The 22,130-nt window shown below is 42.7% G+C and overlaps 1 protein-coding gene across 13 annotated transcripts in view; it reads right to left on the bottom strand.

The window, feature by feature from the left end:
• The window catches only part of Zmynd11 (zinc finger MYND-type containing 11), a 91,523-nt gene extending 69,653 nt beyond the window's left edge, over window positions 1-21,870 (bottom strand). For 3 of the 13 annotated variants that reach the window (XM_052726891.1, XM_052726890.1, XM_052726893.1), the window contains exon 1: window positions 21,348-21,592. The gene's annotated coding sequence lies outside the window, so the exon portion shown is untranslated. Of the gene's footprint in view, window positions 1-20,335; window positions 20,453-20,972; window positions 21,088-21,347; window positions 21,595-21,650; window positions 21,733-21,755 lie in introns of those variants that run through there. The other 10 variants (XM_052726894.1, XM_052726897.1, XM_052726886.1 and 7 more) reach the window with 9 other exon arrangements.
• Window positions 21,871-22,130: the final 260 nt, after the last annotated feature.

The raw sequence follows: 22,130 nt of genomic DNA, 5'->3' as shown, positions 1-22,130 counted from the left end.
AGGGGAAGATATAAAAATGACAAAAGGTAGATTATTGAAACTTTTATGAAAATATGAATATGGTAGGATAAAAGGTCAGTTTTTGAATCTACTTTTAAAAAGGAACTACTTGTTTTAAATAGGATAAGTAATGAAAATTTTTTGAGTTTATCAAATGTTCCTGGACTTGACATTGTTAATGTATATAATGGAGTTTTTTGTCTGAATCTGTCAAATGTTAATGGACTAGACATCGTTAATGTAATCTTGACTGTGTATATTGTATATACTTACTGGATATAATTTTTCTTGTATTAGTTATAAGCTTTTTTTAAATTTTAGACAAAAAAGGGGAAATGTGGTGGTATTGTGTTCCCCGAAAGATTTGCACCCTAATAAACTTATCTGGGGTCAGAGACAGAACAGCCACAATATTAAACATAGAGGATAGGCAGTGGTAGCACACACCTTTAATCCCAGCACTTGGGAGGCAGAGCTAGGCAGAAATCCATGTGTTCAAGGATACAGCCAAGCATGGTGACTCACGCCTTTAATCCCAGGGAGTGATGGTAGAAGGCAGAAAGATATATAAGGCGTGAGGACCAGGAACTAGAAGCATTTGGCCTGGTTAAGCATTTTGGCTGGTTAAGCTTTCAGGCTTCTAGCAGTTCAGCTGAGATTCATTTGGATGAGGACTCAGAAGCTTCCAGTCTGAGGAAACAGATCAGCTGAGAAGTTGGCCAGGTGAGGTTAGCTGTGGCCTGATCTGGTTCCCTGATCTTCCAGCTTCACCCCAATACCTGGCTACAGGTTTGATTTTATTAATAAGAACTTTTAAGACTCCTGCTACATACATTTCTAAGCCATCCAAACAATCAACTGGAGGTTGACAAGAGACATTTCCAGTCATTCAGCTAGCCCACAACTTTATGACCTCTGTAATTTTTCTCGGGAAGTGGCAATGATAAGCTAGTAAACCATGAGAAAGAAAAGCCCCAGATCCTGTCTTGTCCAGGAAACAGGTTCACCATGGGAAAGTAGCTCCAGGAGTAGACCTGAAAACTTCCCATCCACATCAGAGCAAGAGCAGCAGTAACCCAGGAGCAGAAAGGCAGCTCCCGTGGACTCGGAGACAAATACTTACACCAATAAACATACAAACAGCTTAGGAAGAAAATCCAACAAGTTAGCTAAGATTATGAAAAAATCCTAAATAAAATCCTGGCAAACACCAACAACAATAAAAAAAAAGGATGTTTTATTCTAGAAATGCAGTGATGTTTAATATTAGAAACTCTAGTGGGATATCAGAAAAACTAAGAATATTATCATCTCTACAGATGCTAAAAAAGTACAGAATTCAGCACAAATTTGTGTAACAATCATTAAACAAATAAGAACTGAAGGATGATTGTTTAATATGCACATCCTGGCTTCAAAACTACCAGAATATCCGATGGTTAAAATGTTGGGATTGTCAGCTACTATGCAGAAAGAGATAAGCATATCCACTGTCTCCATCCTTGTTCAACACTACACAGAGAAGACAATCAGGAGCAGTGGTGGACCTCATGCCTACAGCACATGCTAAAGAGGCAGAGGATCAAGAAGTTACTTAGATGAACAAGAACTGAAAAAGTAAAGTTACTTCTTGCAAGAGACACAGGTGATAGTTATGAATAGTATTAAAACAAAAAAATGAATGGAAAATCCAACCAAGAGTCAGAAAAATAGGACTGTCAAGTAATAGAAAGCATAAAACCCTTTAATGTCAAAGTGTGTACATGGGGGTGGTTTGGGGGGGTGTCCTGTGACTCAAAAACCTGAAGCAGAGCAAGTTAGGGAAGGGCTAGTAAATCTAACTAGAACTGTCAGCAACAAGAACCATAAACAAAGCACAAAATCTGAAAGTTTTTTGTTGTTTGTTTGTTTGTCTGTTTTAAGTGGCAAGGCAGAAACCTAGTCCAATGGAAACTCCCAGGACTCCACAAAGGTGAGCCTAGTGAAGACTCCTAGTAATGGCAGACATGGAACTTCAACTGGTCATCTTCTGTGACCAAGCAAGACTTCCAGTGGACAGACTGGAACACCAACTCAGCCATAAACCTTCTACTTACAATTAGTCCTGTTGGAGTAAAGGTGATGCAGAATTTATGGGAGTGGCCAACCAATGGCTGATCTAACTTGAGACCCATGCCAGGAGAGGGAGCCTATGCCACTGTCTTGAGGGCCAGGAACCAGAGTCTGGATAGCCCAGAAACTAAGGGTAGAACCAAACAGGATTGGGTTTAAAAAAATAAAGGTCGATGAAATGATTCCTAATAATACTCTGCTATACTTGTAGACAGGAGCTTAGCATAATCATCATCAGAGAGGCTTCATCCAGCAACTGATAGGAGCAGATGCGGAGACCCACAGATAAACATTAGGCAGAGCTTGGGGAATATTGCACAAGAGGGCAAGGAAGGACTGTAGGAGGCAGAGGGATCAAGACACCTGAGGAAAACAGCCCACAGAATCAACTAAGCAGGGCTCACAGAGACTCACCTGACAATCAGGGAGCCTGTACGGGCCTGACCTATGTCTTCTGCATATGTCATGATTGTGTTGCTTAGTGTTCCTGTGGGACTCCTAACAGTGGGAACAGGAGCTGTCTCCGACTCTTTTGCCTACTTTCAGGACCCTTTTCCTCCTACTGGGTTGCTGCATCCAGTCTTAGATGAGGGGATGTGCCTAGTTTTATTATAACTTGATATGCCATGTTTGATTGATATCCCTAGGAAGACTGCCCTTTTCTAAAGGAAAAGGAAGAAGAGTTGATCTAGGGAAGAAGGGATGTTGAAGGAGGGACTGGGAAGAGAGGAGGGAGGGGAAACCGAGGTTGGGATGCAATATATGAGAGAAAAAAATAAAAAATACATATTAAAAAAATAAAAATAAATGAATGAAAGAAAAAAGGAAGGAAGGAATGTAGCATGCAAGATCAAAGGCACATAAGGCAAAAGAGTTAAATGGCAAGCTGGATAAGGAAACAGATAAGAAACATTGCCAATTACGCCAAAATGAAACACTAAGATCCCTAATATTTAATGAAACTCTACATTTTTCTTAAAGCCAAAAAAGAAAAGGAGGAGGAAGAAGAAGAAAATGAACAAAACATAAGGAAAGGCGAAAACCAGAAAAAGCTTGCAAACAGGTTATAAACATATGGAAAGATACTTAATTTCTCTTACAATTAGAAAAATGAAACTTTAAAATATCATTTCTAAGTGTGAGGCTAATGAAACTGATATCTGGCAATGTACTCTTGTCAGGACTGTAGATAAATAAGCCTTCTCCACATTAATGATGGGAAAACAAAAATCAGTGTGAGTGGAGGGGAATGTGGCAACAACCAGCAAAAATGCACGTGCACTTACTCAGCCCCAACATTCTCACAGGTAAAAACATCTACACTGCCACTTATACAGTACTGGCTAAATGCAGTTTGGGGCAGCTAATAAAGAAATAAAACCAGCTATTTTTTTTTATTGCTACAATGAGAGGTTGTGTCAAAATGCAATCTTTACTATCTTACTTGATCAAAGCAATTATTGATTATCAACTTAACAAAGTACTTTCAAAAAATAATTGCTGAGTGTTAGGTGTGTCTCTCCTTCCTTTCTCTGACACTTTACAACCACCTTTTTAAAAACTAGCTATTAGCTGGGCATGGTGGTACACGCCATTAATCCTAGCACCTGGGAGGCAGAGGCAGGTGGATCTGAGTTTGAGGCAAGCATAATCTACACAGTTAAGTTCCAGGACAGCCAGAGCTACATGGTGAGAAAAAACACACACACACACACACACACACTAGTTGCTGCCTGCTTTGGTTATTAATAACTTTAAAAATTAAACTACAGTAATAGGGTTGGAGAGATAGCTCAATTAATAGGTAAAGAGCTTGCCACACAAGCTTGAAGACCTGAATTTGATTCTTAAAACCCATATATTACATCTATATTATATACTTGTAATCTCAACACTGGGGAGGTGGAGACATGTGGATCCCTAGGGCAAGCTAGCCAAAAGGCTAGCTGATCTCTGCAAATTCAAGGCCAACCTGGTCTACAAAGCGAGTTCCCAGACTGTCAGGGCTACATAGAGAAATCCTGTCTCAAAAAATGAAGCAAAAAAAGGACTGTCCACACATTAATATGTGCATGCACACAAGCACACACACAAATTACTATCATTTCTAAGCATACAAAGGTGGAGAGAATTATGACTCTTTTGTGATGTAACAATAGCTTTGCTATATATGTTTTCTTATATTTTTCATTTTATTTTTATTATTTTTTAATTATGTGTCTGCATCTGTGGGGGCGGGGGGGGGGGGGGGGGGGGGGGGGGGGGCAGAATGTGCACATGTACAGGTGCCCTCAGAGGCCAGAATAGGACATCAGATGTCCTGGAGCCGAAGCTAGAGTTACAGACAGTTGTAAGTCACTAGTCATGGGTGCTCAGGACCCAACTTTAGTCTTCTGGAAGAGTGCTCTCTGGAAGAGCCATCTCTCCAACCCTCTGTAATACATTTTAAATCTCATCATTTTCTTCAAATTCCAAGACCTACATAACAAATGTTCAAGTAACTCAACCTTAATAACAGAAACTAGCAGTGCATAGTGTAAATTATAACTTTCAATTTAAAAATAAATTTCATCCCAAACTCTCAGGGCTACCATCAATGTCAAGAAATCAGAACGACAGAGTGAGCTCTGAAGACCTTCGAGAAAGTCATCCCTACATCATCCAAAACACTAACAGAGCACAACTCCTGCCTAACTCTAATTTAGCTCCTAAATTATCTTTTGCTTTTCTTCTAGTAAGTACTCAGAATCATAATCTTAAGCTTTATGAGAACTCAAACTAAACCACCAGAAACACCTCACTCTGTAAGCATGTTGCCTCTCAAGTACATAGGATCGACCAGTCTGTTCCCAAATTGACTGTTTCTTATCTGAAAATAGGCAGATAGGGATTTTTGTTTTATTTTGTTTTGTTGTTGTTGTTGTTTTGCTTACTAAAAGCTTTTAAGCTAAAGCAATAGCAATACTTATCATTAGAAATTAAGCTAAAAATCATTATGTTAAGCAAAGTAAGCCAGGCTCAAAATGATTTGTGTCTTCTGTGCAGAACCTAGCCCTAAAATTCCATGAGGTATATATATTTAAATACTTATGTGCACAGGTGAACAAGCTTGAATGGGAAGTGGAAGGTAAGAGAGGGCAATGTAGAATATTACTTTAAGGTGGGTTACTTTTGCTTATGTTGCATTTGTTTAACTCTGTGAAGCTGTGTTACTGTGCCTGTGTAGAACACCTGATGGTCTAATAAAGAACTGGCCAATAGCAAGGCAGAAGAAAGGATAGGCGGGGCATGCAGGCAGAGAGGATATATAGAAGGAGAAATCTAGGAGAAGAAAGCAGCCAGAGAAGGAGGAGGACTCCAGGGACCAGCTACACAGCAAGCCACGGAATAAGAGTAAGATTTACAGAAGTCCAGAGGCAAAAGGTACATGGGATAATTTAAGGAAAGCTGGCAAGAAAGAAGCCAAGCTGAGGCCGGACATTCATAAGTAATAATAAGCCTCCTGTGTGATTTATTTGGGAGCTGGGTGGTGGGCCCCCAAAAAAGAGTAAAAAAAAAAACAACAGGCAACAGAATCCATGTGCTAAGAGAGCAGAACAAGCAGCTGAAGGTGTTACACAGTCATGGGGAAGAGTGAAAACAAAGAACAGCACACCTGGAAGAAGAGGCTGTGAAACCTAAGAAAACTGATGAAAAAACAGAAACTAAAGCATGTAGTACATATATGCTAAAAAATCAATCATAAAAACACAGCAATAAAGACTTGTTAGCAAGTTACAGGTACATGACTTGTATAAATAAGACACTAAAATATACTAATAATTGATTTAACCCAATTTAAAAGTATGATGTTCTAAAAATTGAACTTTCCAAATAAATGATTTAAGAATTAAATAATTCAGCCAGGTGGTGGTGGGGCTCACCTCTCATCCCAGCACTTGGGAGGCAGAGGCAGGGGATCTTTGTGAGCTAGTGGCCAGTCTGTTCCACATAATGAGTTCTAGGACACTCTGGGCTAAATGGTACTGGGAATATCCATACCTGTTATACTGTTATGTATATGTATACTGTTAATGCACTCTTTAATAACTGGATTGTCCCAAACAAGAGTTTTCAGCCAAAGCACTAAATTTCAGAGGGCTTCTTGTGCCCACCGTGGGGTCTCAACATGAGAATTGTCTAGGCCACACGATTCTCAGACGTGGAGCAGCATCTCAGCCTACACTCAGGTAGAAGAATGTGGTGCCTTTACAGAACATAACCATGGTGGAGATCAGATACAGGATAATAAAATAGTATGCTGAATAACTGTACTTTAACAGTATCAACATTCTGAAACCAGGTTAAAGAGGTGTATGAAGGAAATGAAAATTTTCTGAAATGTTGCCAGCCAGCCACAGTCAGCTCTGAGTAGTCAGTCCCCCTGTCTGAACCAGAAATCACTCTGACCTTACAATCTCAAAAGGATTCCCAACAATTAGTGGAGATGAAATAACCCCTGCCTCCCAGGAACTTAGAAATCTAAGAGGCAGAACATGCTGGCATTTTTTTCAAGTCTATTTAACTAGTCACTCATGTGTTATGTGGCAACTACTCCAGTCTACACCAAATTAACCAAATGTTTTGTTTCTCAAACAGTTTTTCAAGAAGGATCTTTCATAATTTGCTGACTGTGTAACATTAAATTTCAAAGCTAAAGAAGGCGGCAGCAATTCCGTGCTTCAGAACTGTGACTCACTGGGACACATTCATAGCATGATGAGTGCACTAGAGGGGGAAACAGGGAGGAGTGAGTCAACTGCTAGATACAAACAGCTGTCACTAACTAAACGAGTACTGACCTTTTATTCAAATCATCTTCGAGTAAATTAACTTTTATTTTTAAATTATTTAATAAATCTAACACAATTTCAATTTATGAAATTAGACCAAAAATGAACTTTTTATTTTTAACTACATGAAAATTACCATAATTTATACTCTCAATTACCATTCTATATAACAGATACACTATAAGGTTACAAGTGTTTCATTTTGTTAAGAGGACAAAGTACTCAACATAATACCAGTATTTTCTAGACCAAAGAGCAAACACATACAGGGCTGAGGGGCATGTCACCAGGGCTCCCCCCTGCAGCACCAACAGCAGCATCACCCAGAGTCATAAAGCATGCTTTCAGCTGACAGTCAACTCCTGAGCAGGTCTGAAGAACACAAGTTTCCATCTTATTTTAGTTTTGGTATTGTCTTATTGAATTATCTTAAAATGTACAGCATTTTTGGAAACATGAAATATAATTTGAAATCTTACAATTATTGCACACAATCTGAAGTGTCAGGAAACTGTGCACATAGCAACAGCAGACACTGACAATGTGTGAGGGTTTAACTGCTAACTACCACTGTCCTGCAGTTAGGGTTCAAAGCACTCTGGGCTGTGATTTGGCTAAAATGTGTTTCCTAGAGTGGTAGTTTGAATATGTATGGCCCCCAAAGAGTCATTGTTTGAATGCTTGGCTCATAGGGAGTGGTACTATTAGGAGGTGTGGCATTGTTGGAGGAAGTGTGTCACTGTGGGGGTGGGCTTTGGGGTCTCTTATATGCTCAAGATCTACCCAGTGTGGGACACAATGTCTCCTTCTGTTGACTGTGGATCAAGATGGAGAACTCTGTTACCTCTCCAGCACCACGTCTGCCTGCATGCCACCATGTTTCCTACCATGACAATAATGGATTAAACCTCTGAAACTGTAATCCAATTTCAATTTAATGTTTCCTTTTATAAGAGTTGCTGTGGTTATGGTGTCTCTTCACAGCAACAGAAACCCTAAGACACCTACCATTGAAAGGGCCACCATAGGTCTGGTCCCATTTTGCAGTCCTAACCCATTTGCAATGGTTGGCTGCTAATGTCTATTTAGGGAGGATCCTGGAGTTGGCTGGGGGGGCGGGGGGTGGGGTGGGGTGAATGTGCAAGTTTAGAAGAGGAGAAATCAAGTCTCCCAAGCAACTAAATATATCTAATTATTGTCTTATAAGGACGTAGGATGCAAAGGGGGAAAGTGAAATCACTAAAGAGTTTTTGATTAAGTGATTGAACTGCCAGCAGTTACGGGCCTCACACGGTTAGTCTTCAGCCATCCTGGGAATCCCACTGTCCCTTTCTGCAGAAAATCAACACCTGACCTGTCAGTCAGGCGAGAGATGGATGTTAATGGTACTTTGAAATTGAAACTTCTAAATGTCTTAAAATGGTCATTTCGTTCTCCAAATAGTGCTAGGTCTGAATGTGATGCCCCAAATGGCTGTGGCTACCTTGCCACCTTGAGGGGACTAGCCTTAGAATAAAGCATATGCTGAGAGTAGCAGAATAAACAAAGGAAGAGTGGTCCTTTGAGCTACTGAATGCATTACTTAAGAGTCCATCCTCCCTTTGGATTTCCAGGACTATGAGATAGTAAGAATGTAAAGTTTAATACTGGCTTGAGTCAACGAGCTCTGTCTGTTCAAGCTGAGGGTGTGTGGCTGGTTGCCTGAACCCATAACCAGGGATGTGATTCTGAAGGGGGAGCGTCAGGGAAAAATTAGAGACTTGGTGCAGAGCACGATGCCAATCATTTGCAATTTCAGGCTGCAGAAGGGTTCTGAGAGCAGTTGAAAGGTTATAAAGAAAAGCACAAAAAGTGTGGAACTAAGGCAACAAAGGATGCCCCCCCCCCCCCCCCGCCCCGGAATGGGAGGGATTAGGCCAGCAATCTCCATGCTGCTGGCAGCAGTGATCACCTATCTAGTCTATGAATGGGAGCAGCAGGGGCAGGGGCTGCTGATGAATAAGGAAAGCAGAGAAAAGAATGATATGCTTTAGGTGAGTATTTACAGATGAGAGAGATTTGTAAAGGATAGAAAAGAAACCAATAGAAATGGGCATAGAATTCAGTAAAGATTTTTGTTGTTTGGTTTTATTTCTTTGCTTTGCTTTATTTGGTAAGGATGGGAAGTGTTCTAGTATTATTTTCTGGAAGCAAATGGGAGGGGACAACATTTTTAGAAAACAGGCAAGGAGTTTCTGGAGGGGATGCTACACAGAACACAGGTGTGGGTTCTGACAGATGGAGGCAGGTTTGCAGATTGCAGTAAAGCATGTTACTTCCCAATGGCAGTGTCTCTGGCCCCCCGAGAAAGTAGCTAGGGTTGGCTCCAAGAATGGTGGGGGTAGGGGGGTGTGAGAATACAAAGTTCAAAACACTGTGGGAAGTGGAAGTATGATTTCAATCAGAGAAATAAGGTGGGACTGGGAGAACCCAAGTGGGCACACACACTGGTGTCCAAGATCCCACTGCTGTACCCATCCCCCTCCATAGTGTTTCCAGCAGGTTGTGGGCAGAATGACAGATTCAGGGTTTTGCCTATATATAATAGGCACTGGAAAGACGAAGAACTGATTCTTTTGGCAGCATCGACATTCATGTAACCCTCCTATTCTACAAAGAGCAGTTTGAGTAAGCTTACCTTCTAGTCTACAAACAGCACTTTGAGTAAGCTTACCTTCTAGTCTACAAACAGCACTTTGAGTAAGCTTACCTTCTAGTCTACAAACAGCACTTTGAGCATGTTTCCCTTCTAGTCTACAAACAGCGCTTTGAGTAAGCTTACCTTCTACTCTACAGACAGCAGTTTGAGTAAGCTTACCTTCTACTCTACAGACAGCAGTTTGAGTAAGCTTACCTTCTACTCTACAAACAGCACTTTGAGTAAGCTTACCTTCAACTCTACAAACAGCACCTTGGGTATGTTTAAGAAATTTAAAAGTTGATGTTCTCAAGTTAAGGAAGCTAGACAGTGACAGAGAGAAACCTTAAACAGTAGGTAATATGGAGGCCGGAACTCTGTAGAGGTAAACAAAGAAATCAAATCACTGAGCTGATGGCAGTAAGAGGGAGAGGAACAGGACAGAGACATCAAATGCACACAAACCTGATGCAATGCATTCACTTTTTACTTTCCAGAATGGGGATTGAACCTAGTACCTTGCAAATGAAAGACAAGTATTCTACCACTGAGCTATACCTTCAGCCCACTCGCAAACTTTAAATCCAATTATTAAAGTTTTCATTTAATATAGCAGTGCTAATTGCACACGGGAGAAAAAGCTTATTGAATGACTACACAGAATGACTTGGCTGACATTTAAGAGGGAAATGGAAACTGAAATCAGAAGGCTGAACTATGAGTAAATACCCTAAAATGTCCTGATAGGGTTATCATCTCAAGGGGAGGATAGCGAATGTGGAGAGCCTCAGTCTACTGCCTTGGAGCACTTCCCATCCCACAGAGCAGTGACAGACAGAGAGGCCCAAGTAGTCTGTGGTCCATCTTCACCACAGTGACAGAAATTGGATTGGTGTGGCCACTCTCCAGTGGAGCCCTTCTTCTCACAGAGTGCCAGCTATTGCAAGTAAGCCAGACTGTGAGCCCAGCCTCAGGCCCTCTTCTTTCCTCACAGCACTGAGTGCTGTCCAAGAAAAGCACCTGGACCTACAAACAAATACGAACTCCGACAGTACTGCCATCTAAAATGTCTGTTCTTCAAGTTCAAATTTTGTAAAAAGAAAAAAATCTCTTTTGTAAAAATACTCTTTTGTAATATTTCCATTTAAATGAAATTCTAGCAGCAACAAAAAGAAATAGAATTCTTCAATGTGTATGATCTAGAATACAGGAATATTTTTATACACAAAAATATGACATGATACCCTCTAGAGAAAGAGTCAGAACTTTGTGCATGATTACAGAAGACAGTGGTCTGTAAATGGGCCGCACTATACAGTCAGAAGAGGAAAAGGTTGCCACACTGTGGTGAGTGCAGTTATAGAAAGTGGCACTGGTCCGAAATTCCTTGTCTCACTGAAGTGAAGCCCATCTACCATGCACCTTGACTTTTGTGGAGCTGGAGGAAGAGTATGAACACTACATTCAAGAAGAATCAGATACGCCTGTGCAAATGACCAAGTACTGCCTAGTTCCTGGGATCCTATGAAGCCTCAGAATGCCGTGACAACACAGCAGTGGAGGAGAACCTGCAGACACGGCTACCGTGGCTGCTGCAACAGTAAGGGCATATAGCTCAGAGATTTCTTCCAGAGCAAAGAAAGTAAGCCAGACATCTCAGATACGCAAGGGAACTACTCCTATCATCCACGTGGGTACAGCAAACTACAGGGAAGGACCTGGAATGAAGGGGGATAACAAGAATTCCTCAAGCATATATAACTAAAGGCTAGGGCTGAGGAGGGAGATGGACAGAAGAATAAGAGCTTGAATGCTTCCTCAAATGCCCACACTACTGAAAGCTGACATGTCTGCCCTAGGGAAACCATGCTCTTAATCTGAGCAATAAGGAATCCTGGAGAGCTCATGTGGAACAAGAATGCTGCTGCTTTATGTGCATATTAGAGGAACATCCAAGCAGCATGGAACCCATTTTCTGAGCCTCCTTTATCCCCAGATATGATGCACAGTAACTGATGACTACAACTATATCTGAGACCACCAGGGAGTACTAACTCCCTTGGACAATCATCTTCCAGATCTAGTACAGTGGCAATATTTACATTTCTGAGACATGGAAAGACTTCAGGCTTTCTTTAGCGATAAATTTCTCCGGCTACTTGATTATTCTGTACCTATGGATACTCGATTCATTGATTTTTGGTTCCGAAGTTAGAACCTGGGGCCTCATGCATGCACTCCTAGCAGATTTGATTCTTCAACCATTTCTGAGAAGTAGAGCTAAAGGTCCGAGGATACATCATTTTCTGTAAGTTATCCCAAAAAGCATTTTCCAAAGGTGCACATGCCTCAACTGAGCACCAGTATGATAAACTATTCTTGGTTCCTAATGTGAGTCCAATAGCACAGTCATCTAAAATCACACTAAAACATTCAAGAAAAAAGGAGAGGTTCCAGTTTTAATTTAAGCAAGGTTTACATAATATAATCCTTATTAGCATTTAAAATATACAGATGAACAAAGGAAAAGTCTAACTTTGAGTTGAACTAATATCTAATTAGCTTTTAATTACCATGGTGAGAAAAACTAATTTTATTTAAACAATTCTAAGAAATCTTTATTTTGAATGATTCAAATGATAATTTCGCATCTGCAATGTCAATCAGAAGCAAGTAACCTCTTAGTACGTGTAGGAGATTTTATATATATATATATATATATATATATATATATATATGAGAGAGATGCAGAGTGGTAAAGCATGTAGGAATTTTAAAATAAAAATTTCATCATTTTGATAAAGATATTTAATTTGATAGTTCTTACATATAAGAAAAAATGCTAACTTATGAACACAGTAGCAAAATTACCTTAGACTTTTTTCCCTTTAACTTAAGATACATCTCCAATGGTAAACTACCCCCCAACAGGTTAGTCTCACTTTTTTAACTGTAAAATCCAAGCAGTTAAAATAGATAAACTTTATGTCAATTGACAAAGGGCTCCATGTAAAATTCTGATGAAAAATTAAGGACTTGCTCTCTCAAATAGTTATTTTCAGATGCAGTTTGGAGACAGAAAAATACTAAGCAGATAAATCCAGAAGTGACAAAAATAAAACTTAAAAAAAAAAAAAAACCCAATAGCTTTCAAGTTGAGAAAGCTTCCCCATAATTAGCCTTCATTAAGGGACTGTTTCTTTCTGAAAACTTGGGCATAGCTACTAAATGAGAAAATCATATTTACTATCCCACTGCAGCATCACTGCTATGACTGCCTGGAGCACGTGACTCTGGATGCTGTAGTGCTGCTCATCTGACAGCATGTGCTTCTCATGGAATCACACCCTTCCATTGCGGACGGCAGAGCACACCCTGCAGAAATCTGAAGGCTAGCATGTAGAACAGCTTTCCAGAAGGTAGAATTTCAGTCCAAATGAACTTAGCCATTTGAGAGATGGCTAAGATCCAAGACAAAGGTTTCCCTCCCTCCTAAGACAGCAAGACTTTAGCACTGCAGTTCATGCCAAGTATTTTCAAGCATGTTTCTCCTGCTATAAACACTAAAATAAAGATTTAAGTATCCCCACTCACTACTCTTGAACCTGAGCCAAGTTGTGTCTCCATAATATGAGCTGCTATGGCAACGGAAAGAAAATGAACCAATTATCTATGCTTGTTCTTAGATTACTAGCTGTCATTAACAAAGAAACTGGAACTAACCTGAACTTTATTTATGGAATGTTCGGATTATCAGTTCTCTAATAATCTTTTCTTTCCAACTACTGCTTTTTCAAGTGAGCATGGTCTCACATTCCTATCTTATGTACTTTTCTCTCTCTCTCTCTCTCTTTTGTTTTGCAGATTTATAAAGGTGTTCCAGGGAGAAGTGAATCAGTACAGAAACCCAGAAGGTTCATGGAACTTGGAGAGATGGGGAACAACCAACTGAATGTTTGGTGCTCCTCAGTTTGCATTCAAATCAATTGATCATATCTCTGTGACCTTGAGCAACAGGAGCCACCATTCAAGGCCTGCTATCTTATTATGAAACTGTACTACAAGACACTGCTGTGAGGGATACATGAAGTATATAATTTGCCTACTATGGGAAATGCTCACTTACTAACACCTTAAAAAATAATGGCAATATAAACGGTGCTGCTATAGGGCCATATTTATTTTAACTTTCCTTTTATTTATTCTATGTGTCTTTCACATCATGCATCTTGATCCCATTCATTTCCCCATCCCTTTGCATCTGCCCTCAGCCCCTGCAACTCCCCCGCCCCCAATAAAACAAAACTTACAAGCAAAGAAAAAAATTCAAATTCTCATCCTGGAAGCTGCAGTGTGACACAGTGAGTCACACAGTAAACCCCTTTGTCCATATACCTTTATAACTGAAAGTATTCATTGCAAAAAGAGTCATTGGTCTGGTTTGAGGCCTCTGGCTTCTACTACACTATCTATACTGTGCCCTCACTGGGACTCTTTTTGGATATCCTATTGTTGCCCTGTGTTGTGAAGATCCTGCAGCTTTGGATCTGTGCTCCAGCAGATCATACATGGGGTTAAATATTGGGGTGGGCCAATTCACAACCCTGGTTCTGGGCCTGAGCAGCTGTAAGGTTGATCAGCCCTCTAGTTTTTCTCTATCTTCACCACCAGGGTGAGCTCTCCAGCACTGCTTGCTAATTCACCCCTTGCAGCAATGAATGAGGGGCGTGGCCAGTTCTCCTCAGGAGCCCTCAGTGTAGGCTCTCTCACACCATCAGGGCCAGCTCCACTGTGTTGCCTAGGTGAGGTACAGGGGCTAAAACTCTGGAGGACTGCAGCTGGTAAAGGGCAGGGACAGCCCTCCCGCTCCCATGACCCCAGGGCCAGCTCCTCTTCCTGTCCCAGATGTTGATGGGCAGAGATTGGGTGGAGAAGGCATCTCTCCTTGGCCCATGCCACCAAATGTCAGATGAGTAATGAGGGCAGCCTCCCCTGCTCACAACATCTGGGCTGGGTCACCCACACCTTGGACAACAGGGCCAGCACTGCTGTGCTGCATAGGCCAAATTTATAAGGAAAGCCAGCTTCCCAAAAACTGCTTACAAGGGAGACTTTTAAAGTAACTTAATGTGCAAGGTAAAATGACTGAGCCCAGTTAAGGTCATCCTGATTTTAAAAAATGGTTCAAAACCCGTAATGAGAATATTATGTGACAGACTCTCAACAGATAGATACTCATTTTAAAATCTGCATAGATCTTTCATGTTCACATTATAAGTGCTAAAACTAAAAAAAAGATCCTCCTCCTTCCCCCTGTCCCCCAGACAGGGTTTCTCTGTGTAGCCTTGACTGTTTTGGAACTCCCTCTGTAGATCAGGTTGGCCTCGAACTCACAGAGATCTACCTGTCTCTGCCTCCCGAGTGCTGGGATTAAAGGCGTGCACCACCACCACCCAGCAAGATCCTCCATATTTTATGCTATATTTTAAATTTACTAAACAGACCAAAGTGGTTGGGGAAAGCACTAAAAACTTTCAAGGAGTCTACCTTTCTTTACCTGCTCAGATAGTATCTGGGGAAACTTGTGCTTGGTGTTTACTCCAGCTCTGCTTTTCAACAGAGGAGTGTTACCAGTCATAAGAAAGTAGCTTTTAGAAACTACAAATGATTCGTGTAGTGTATCTCGAGGTTACAAACTAGCATAGATAAGACATCTACAAGACCTCATAAGAATCCCAACTCAAACACAATGTATCTCAACTGGTCTTCACTGTAGCACTTTGGACTTACTTTTCCTTTACATTTTATTTCACTGGCTTGGTAACTGTTACTCTAAATTCTCAAGCAGGAATCTTTTTATTTTATTCACCTTAGAATCTAGCAAGTATCTGACACACAGCAAAGTTTCAATAGACAATAATGTATTAATAAATATACCAAAATTATACATATTTTATACAAAATACAATATAACATTTCAATGCAGTCTTAAGTGATGCTTAACTATGGACTAACTTATTAAAGTATGCATTAAAACAAAACTAATTTGCTTCTAAAATATTGTTTATAAAAAAATTAGACAAATTGTCAGCAACACACACTTTCTAATTCACCTGTGGCCTGTCCATAAATCAATCCTTCCCATATCTGAGGAATAAACAGATACTAGTCTATCATTCACTCACTCATTTATATGATTTCTCTGTGTAGCCCTGGCTGTCCTGGAACACTCTCTGTAGACCAGGCTAGCCTCAAACTCAGAGATCTACCTGTCTCTGACTTTCAAGTTCTGGGGTTAAAGATGTGGGCCACCATGTCTGGCTTACTGGTTGATGTAACTTTTAAATGTCTAAAAACTCTGACCTAACAGTATTCAGTACTGTCTACTTTTCTTTCCTTTTTTTTTCTTTTTTAAGTTTTACACAGAGTCAATAAATAAATCACTTAAGCACTTGGACATAAGGGATTTCTACTCCCCTTATCAAACGCACCCCGAGGTCTTACCCTGCATTTCACTGTGAAAATATTGTTCCAAACACTAACTTCCCTTTAAAGAACGTGACTTAAAAATCAGAAAACTGTTCTCAAATAGAAGGCATCATCAAAAAATGGAAGATTAAGTATCTGACTAACCTATTATTAATAGTCCAACTGTTAAGTAGCTAATTCTAACAATTAGTTTATCTACTCAAATAATGGACTGGGCAAGCATTTTTAAATGCTCAAATGTATGTTTTACTTTACAGATTATTGTTTTGTATTTACAAAGCAGTAATTTTGATTCTGATTCTTACAGAACGTTTTCACAGTGGAAACTAACTAGAATTTTCTAAGTGGAAAAAAGTCAATAGCAGCAGGCTCATTTCTATTTCTCCCTCCCTCTGCTTACAACTTCAAATGGTACCCACTTCATGCACATGTTTAGAGTTAGACTATTCAGAAAGACTGCTCTTCGAGGAATTTCTATAACATGCTCTCTTTTCTGCAGCTTCCATTCCTGTCACTCAGCCATCATCCCAGGAGTTCCTGACCTTTAATGTTCCAGATCACATCTTTCTCAAAACACCTGGACTGCCACTTCCCCCGCAAGTGGTTCCAGTGCACAGGCATGAATGCTAGGATGGGGAGCACACTGCTACAAGGAACTCAACTTCCCACAACTAAAAGACTGCTATACTTTTAGGATGACAATCTATCATTTTTTAAAGTGGGCCAGTGTAGGTGAATAGCTGCACAGGGGTGGAGACACAGCAGACAATGTTTTACTCTCCTGCTACTTACTTCTGTGATTACACTGCAGGTCCCAAACATTTCAATAGAGAACCACAGGAAGCCACAGGTCCCTAGAACCCCCAGGCACCACAGCATAACCGAGCTACACTTCTTGGGACAGTATGAGAACAGGCACTACAAGCAGCTCGCATGTGGGAATAAAACCAGTTACCCTTCATCTCTTGTCCACTATGAGGACAACAGTCAGGAAAACTGAGGGTGAGGAATGGAATCTATTTCCAGAATGAACTAAGGAAAGGACAACAGTGGTTGCTCTCTGCAGGTTTGCTCCGTACACAATATAAAACACACAACCTGAAATGTTATAGATAGGGTAATGTAGGTGAGGAAAGTATCAAATTAGAGCCAACAGTTAAAAGTAACTCTCAGATAGTATATTTCAGCTATTTACTATTTGTCAGGGATGATAAATACCAGGGATTAGGAAGTGATGAATTAAAAAACAAAAAACATCATCGTTAAAATTGCTTCAGGGAGCTAGGTATAGTAATATATACACACATATATATATACAGATAGATAGATAGACAGATAGATAGACAGATAGATATTATCCCTCCTTCTATTCTTTATATGATTTGTAAACAAAACCAAGGGGCAGGGGGACAACAGCAGGAAGGGTAACTGAGAGAAGCAAAGTAGCAATACATCAAAATGAAAACTAGAAAGCTGTGAGCCAGCGAGATGGCTCTATCCGTAAAGTCACTTGCCACAAAAGCCTATTGATTCTAGTTCGCTCCCCAGGATTCCTTCAAGCTGTCTTCCGACTTCCACACTCATGTCACAGCATGCACTCCCATACACACTATGCATACGCACACATAATAACAATACATCTAGAAAGTTTTTACACATAATTTCCACCACTGAAAACAAAAGTTCAAAACAATGAGAAGTGGGGTCTCAGATTTCATTTGACCCATGCTCTGAACTAATGAGCTTTCTAAGCCAGGCCTATGATACTTGACCTGTGCCAAAATGACCACTTCTGGGAAGTAGCCAGCATATAGGCACCTTTTACAAACTATATATGGGTATATAATCTGCAGTCTTTCTTGTATCCGAATGAACAAAACTGATCAAATACATTTTAAAGGAACAGGAAACAGCATCTTTCTTCCATGTTAGATAACTCAGAGCTAGACTTCAACTAGCAACACAAGACACCAAGATGGGAGTATTGGTTGTGGCTCTCCACACATCCTACATCAAGAAGGAAACCATGCACTGTAAGGACCTCCACTGTGCAAACCTGTGCTCACTTTTCTCACGTGAGCCTGGCACTGCTTCAGAAATGGCCTAACATTCACAGGAACTGTGAGGCTGGCTCAGTTATTCCCTGTTCTTCCTAGCCTAACCTGCCAAAAGTTAAGTAATTTGCCAAGAGCCTACTAAGTGACCCAAGTGAGACTCAAACTCAAGTCACTGGGCCTCAAGGTCTGTGGTCTTAAATCAAAACAACAAAATTAATCACCCTGAAAAATAGTAATGTTAAATTGAGTTGAAGGTTTGCAAGCAGTGAAAGAATAAGGTTCACTGCTCTTTGATAGTTTTTTTTTTCATAACACATTCTCTTTGCTTAGATTTAATGATGTATTTTTTTTAAAAAAGTCAATCAATGGAAGGCTAAAGAGGGTAATAAAAATCTTCCAGCAGCTGGTTAGGGTTTTAAGCAACCACTGTCCTAACAGCATGTGATAGTTCTGTTACAAATGTCAAAAATCTTTACTCCAATTAGCATCTCAATTAAGTTATGCCGGGATATGAATGCCTCTATTATTTGCTATCAGAACCGTCCTAAAGGGAAATGGAAAGAGGGTTACAAAAGGGTGAAGGTTCAAATAAATCTATGCCATTCAAAGAAACATACAAATAGACATCCACCAGAGCACCAACTTTAGGATATCTGAAGAATAGTTAAGAAGAACTAGAGCACAGTTATAACATTTTAAATCCATTTTTCTTTATAAAGAAAGCACTCATGTGTATATTTGTTTAAATGCCTTGCAATTGCTAACACAAAAATCAAACTGTCCACTTTGGAGAATATGAGTTGCTGATTTCACATGAACAATCTCTATGGGGAAAGATAAGTGTATAAACTACAGCAATTCTCTTAATCAGAGTTCAACAAGAAAAATTTGATTTGATCATAATCACTTTTCGTGTCCTCTGATCTTTGATTCTCTGTCCTTTTATCTTACAGCGTTAGCTGAAATACTGACTTCAATGTAACCGAAGTATTTATTACAATGTAACAAAGACCAGGAAAGTAATGTGCCTGTACATAAATTCACATTGCTTCTAGCCCAGCAGTTCTCAACCTGTGGGGGCCAGAGGATCCTTTCACAGAGAGAGCATATATCAGGTATCCTGCATATCAGATATTACATTATGGTTCATAAGAGTAGCAAAATTACAGTTACGAAGTAGCAACGAAATAATTTTATGGTTGGGGGTCACCACATAGGAACTGTATTAAAAGGGTTGCAGCATTAGGAAGGTTGAGAACTGAACACATTAGAGATTGTAAAAAGTACAAAGACCATCTTACCTACCCAAAACCACTCAAACTTTTAGAGTACAACCAGACACTCTCTAATTTCCAGCCATCAATTGTAATCAATGACAACTGTCCCATCATTTGAGGTTTGTATCCCACAATAATCAAGCTAAAGAGTATTGCATTTCTCGTTTTATTTTTAAAAAGCATTTACTTTCTGCGTCTCCTAGTGACTATTTTTAATGCTTTTGCCGGCATATAACACAATGGACTGGAGGAAACTTAACTCCCAGGTGAAGCAGAGAGAGGACCTGAGTGAGACAGACTCACAAAAACCCCTCAAACTGCCTACTGCTTTGGGGGTGACTTCCCCTGACTGCACCACCTGGCCACTTCTTTCAGGTTCAAAAACATAACGATGCCAGTCATTATGTACACACCAAATGAAACCAGCAATTGAATCCATACCACAAAAGACACTGGGTACGGTGTATAACTCCTACTAACATGAGTCCTGTGTAAATACTACGTGACACTAGTTACTGTGCATACAACTCTACAGGAAACCAGGTAGTGTGTGTTTACACAGTATAAGGCACTGGTCATGCAAAGCTTATTAACACCACCAGATACTCTGACATTTTATGACACTGGACACCCTATACAAAGACACTGTATACACAACTGCACACAATGCTAGATACTATGTGCACATCTTATCCCTCCCTCCCGGGATCCAGCGCACAGTTCAGCTGTGCAGCGGCACAGTCTGGTGTGTATACAGATTAGAGGACACTTGGGTGCATACTGCCTGTGACACTGAATGCTACTCACAAACCACACAGGACAGTCAGTACCACGGACACACGGCAAACACTAAGTACCACGGACACCAACGACAAAGTCCCATGGACACACCGCAAAGCACTCTCGGCTCGGCCCAGGAAAAAGGCATGAGGGGAGACAGCCCAAGTGAAAGTTCGGGCCACAGCCCCACAGGCAGCGTCCCCATCAGCTTTTCTCCCCAGCTCTGCGTGGGCACAAGGCGGCTGATCCGGCCGGACGGCCGGGAGGACCTGTTGAGGCAGCTGAAGCCTCGCAACCCGCTCGCCTGCAGCCCCCGGGAGACCGACGGCCACTGGTCTCGGGTCTCGGGAACCGACGCTTCCATCGCTCCCCTCCGCCCGCCACACGTTACACGCAAAGGGCCCTCGGGCCTGGCCAGGCGGGAGGCGCGGGCACCCGGCGGGAGGAGCTCACAAGACTCCGCGGCTTCGCGGCGCCAGTAGGCCGCGCGCGGTTCTCCGCGGCCTCCACCCGGGCCTGCTCCTCACGGCTGCCTGAGGCAAGAGGCACCGGACCGAGGGAAAGCGCCCAGCCCGCAGGCCTCACCGGCCTGGAGCAATCCCCGAGGCCACCATCAGCCGCCGCCCGCCCGAGAGGCCGCGGTCCGGGCAGCCGCTCAGCGCAGGCCGCGCCACCGCCACGGACGCCTCCGCCCGCCCCGCCGCCCAGCCGCCCCGCCGCCCCGCCGCCGCCGCCGAGCTTTCCCCACCATTATGCTCCGCTCCGCCGCCGCCGCCGCCGCCGCCGCGCCCGGCCCTCCCTCCGGAGCCGCCTCCTTCCCGCCGCCCGGCGCCTCTCGGGCCTCAGCCGGCGACGGGCGCGGGGGGCGGGGGGGGACGCAGGCCGCCGCCTCCTCCTCCCCGCCATCTCCTCCCTCCTCCCCGGCTCCCCCCGCTGGCTCGGCGCGGAGGGCTCGGGGCTCGAGGGGCGCCATGTTGGCGGCGGCTTTCACCACAGAAAATGCCTCAGCGCGCGCCGGGGCGAAGCCTGGTGAGGCGGCCGGGGCGTCGCGCGCCGGCTGGAGGCCTGGACCGCCGCGCGCACTCGCTTGCTCGCTCGCTCGTTCGCTCTCTCGCTCACTCACCGCGTCTCCTCAGCCCGACGGCGGCGCGGGGCCTGCGGGGCTGCAGAGGACGCCCGTGGGGGAAAGTTGACGGTCCCCACTAAGCGGTGGCTCCCATGGTGCGGGCGCGGCGGCCGGCCGGGCTCGCAGCCTCCTCGGAGTTCATTGTGTGCGCTCGAGTGTTTCCCCGCGCGGGGCCGGGCCGGGCAAGCGGGGCCTGGGCCGAGCCGCGCACGGGGGGCTCTAGCGGCGGGCGCGGGACTTGCGCGGCCCGCGCTGCCTCCCCGCCCCGAGGCCGGGGGAGCCCGCCGCACCCGCTCCTACCTTCCCTCGACCTGTCTTCGGCGCCTCTCTGCGAAATCGGTTTCAGCCTATTCTAAGGGGTCCACACACGAACTCCATATCAACACACACGTGCAAGCTACGTACGTGCAGGCGCGCTGGAGCCGAGCACCGAGACACGAGGGTAGCATTGTTAGGATCGGGCCAAGCCCGGTGGGCTGCGACGCGGCTCGCGGGGTGGACCCGCTCCACACTGGGCTTGGTTCCTAAGGGCTCCGTGTTGGACCAGCACTCGCCCGTGTACTGACTCGAGTAGGTAAGATAGTCTCCCTCTTTTTCCAACCCTGTGCTCAAAAAAAAAAGAGTTGCAAGACACCCAAGTTCCCCCGTCCCGTAGATGCACAAATGGACCATTTAGAAAGAATGGACCACCCATTACCAGTCTGGCTAGAACATTACAGATTGCTGTGAGAAGCAGGTTATCTTTTTTAGTGAGGAATTCTAGATCTAATCAGAGGAGAT

This window comes from Peromyscus californicus, unplaced genomic scaffold (assembly GCF_007827085.1).
Source record: "Peromyscus californicus insignis strain IS unplaced genomic scaffold, ASM782708v3 Scaffold_8__1_contigs__length_139910024, whole genome shotgun sequence".
NCBI classification, from domain to species: domain Eukaryota; kingdom Metazoa; phylum Chordata; class Mammalia; order Rodentia; family Cricetidae; genus Peromyscus; species Peromyscus californicus.
This window is presented reverse-complemented; position numbering and strand designations above follow the sequence as displayed.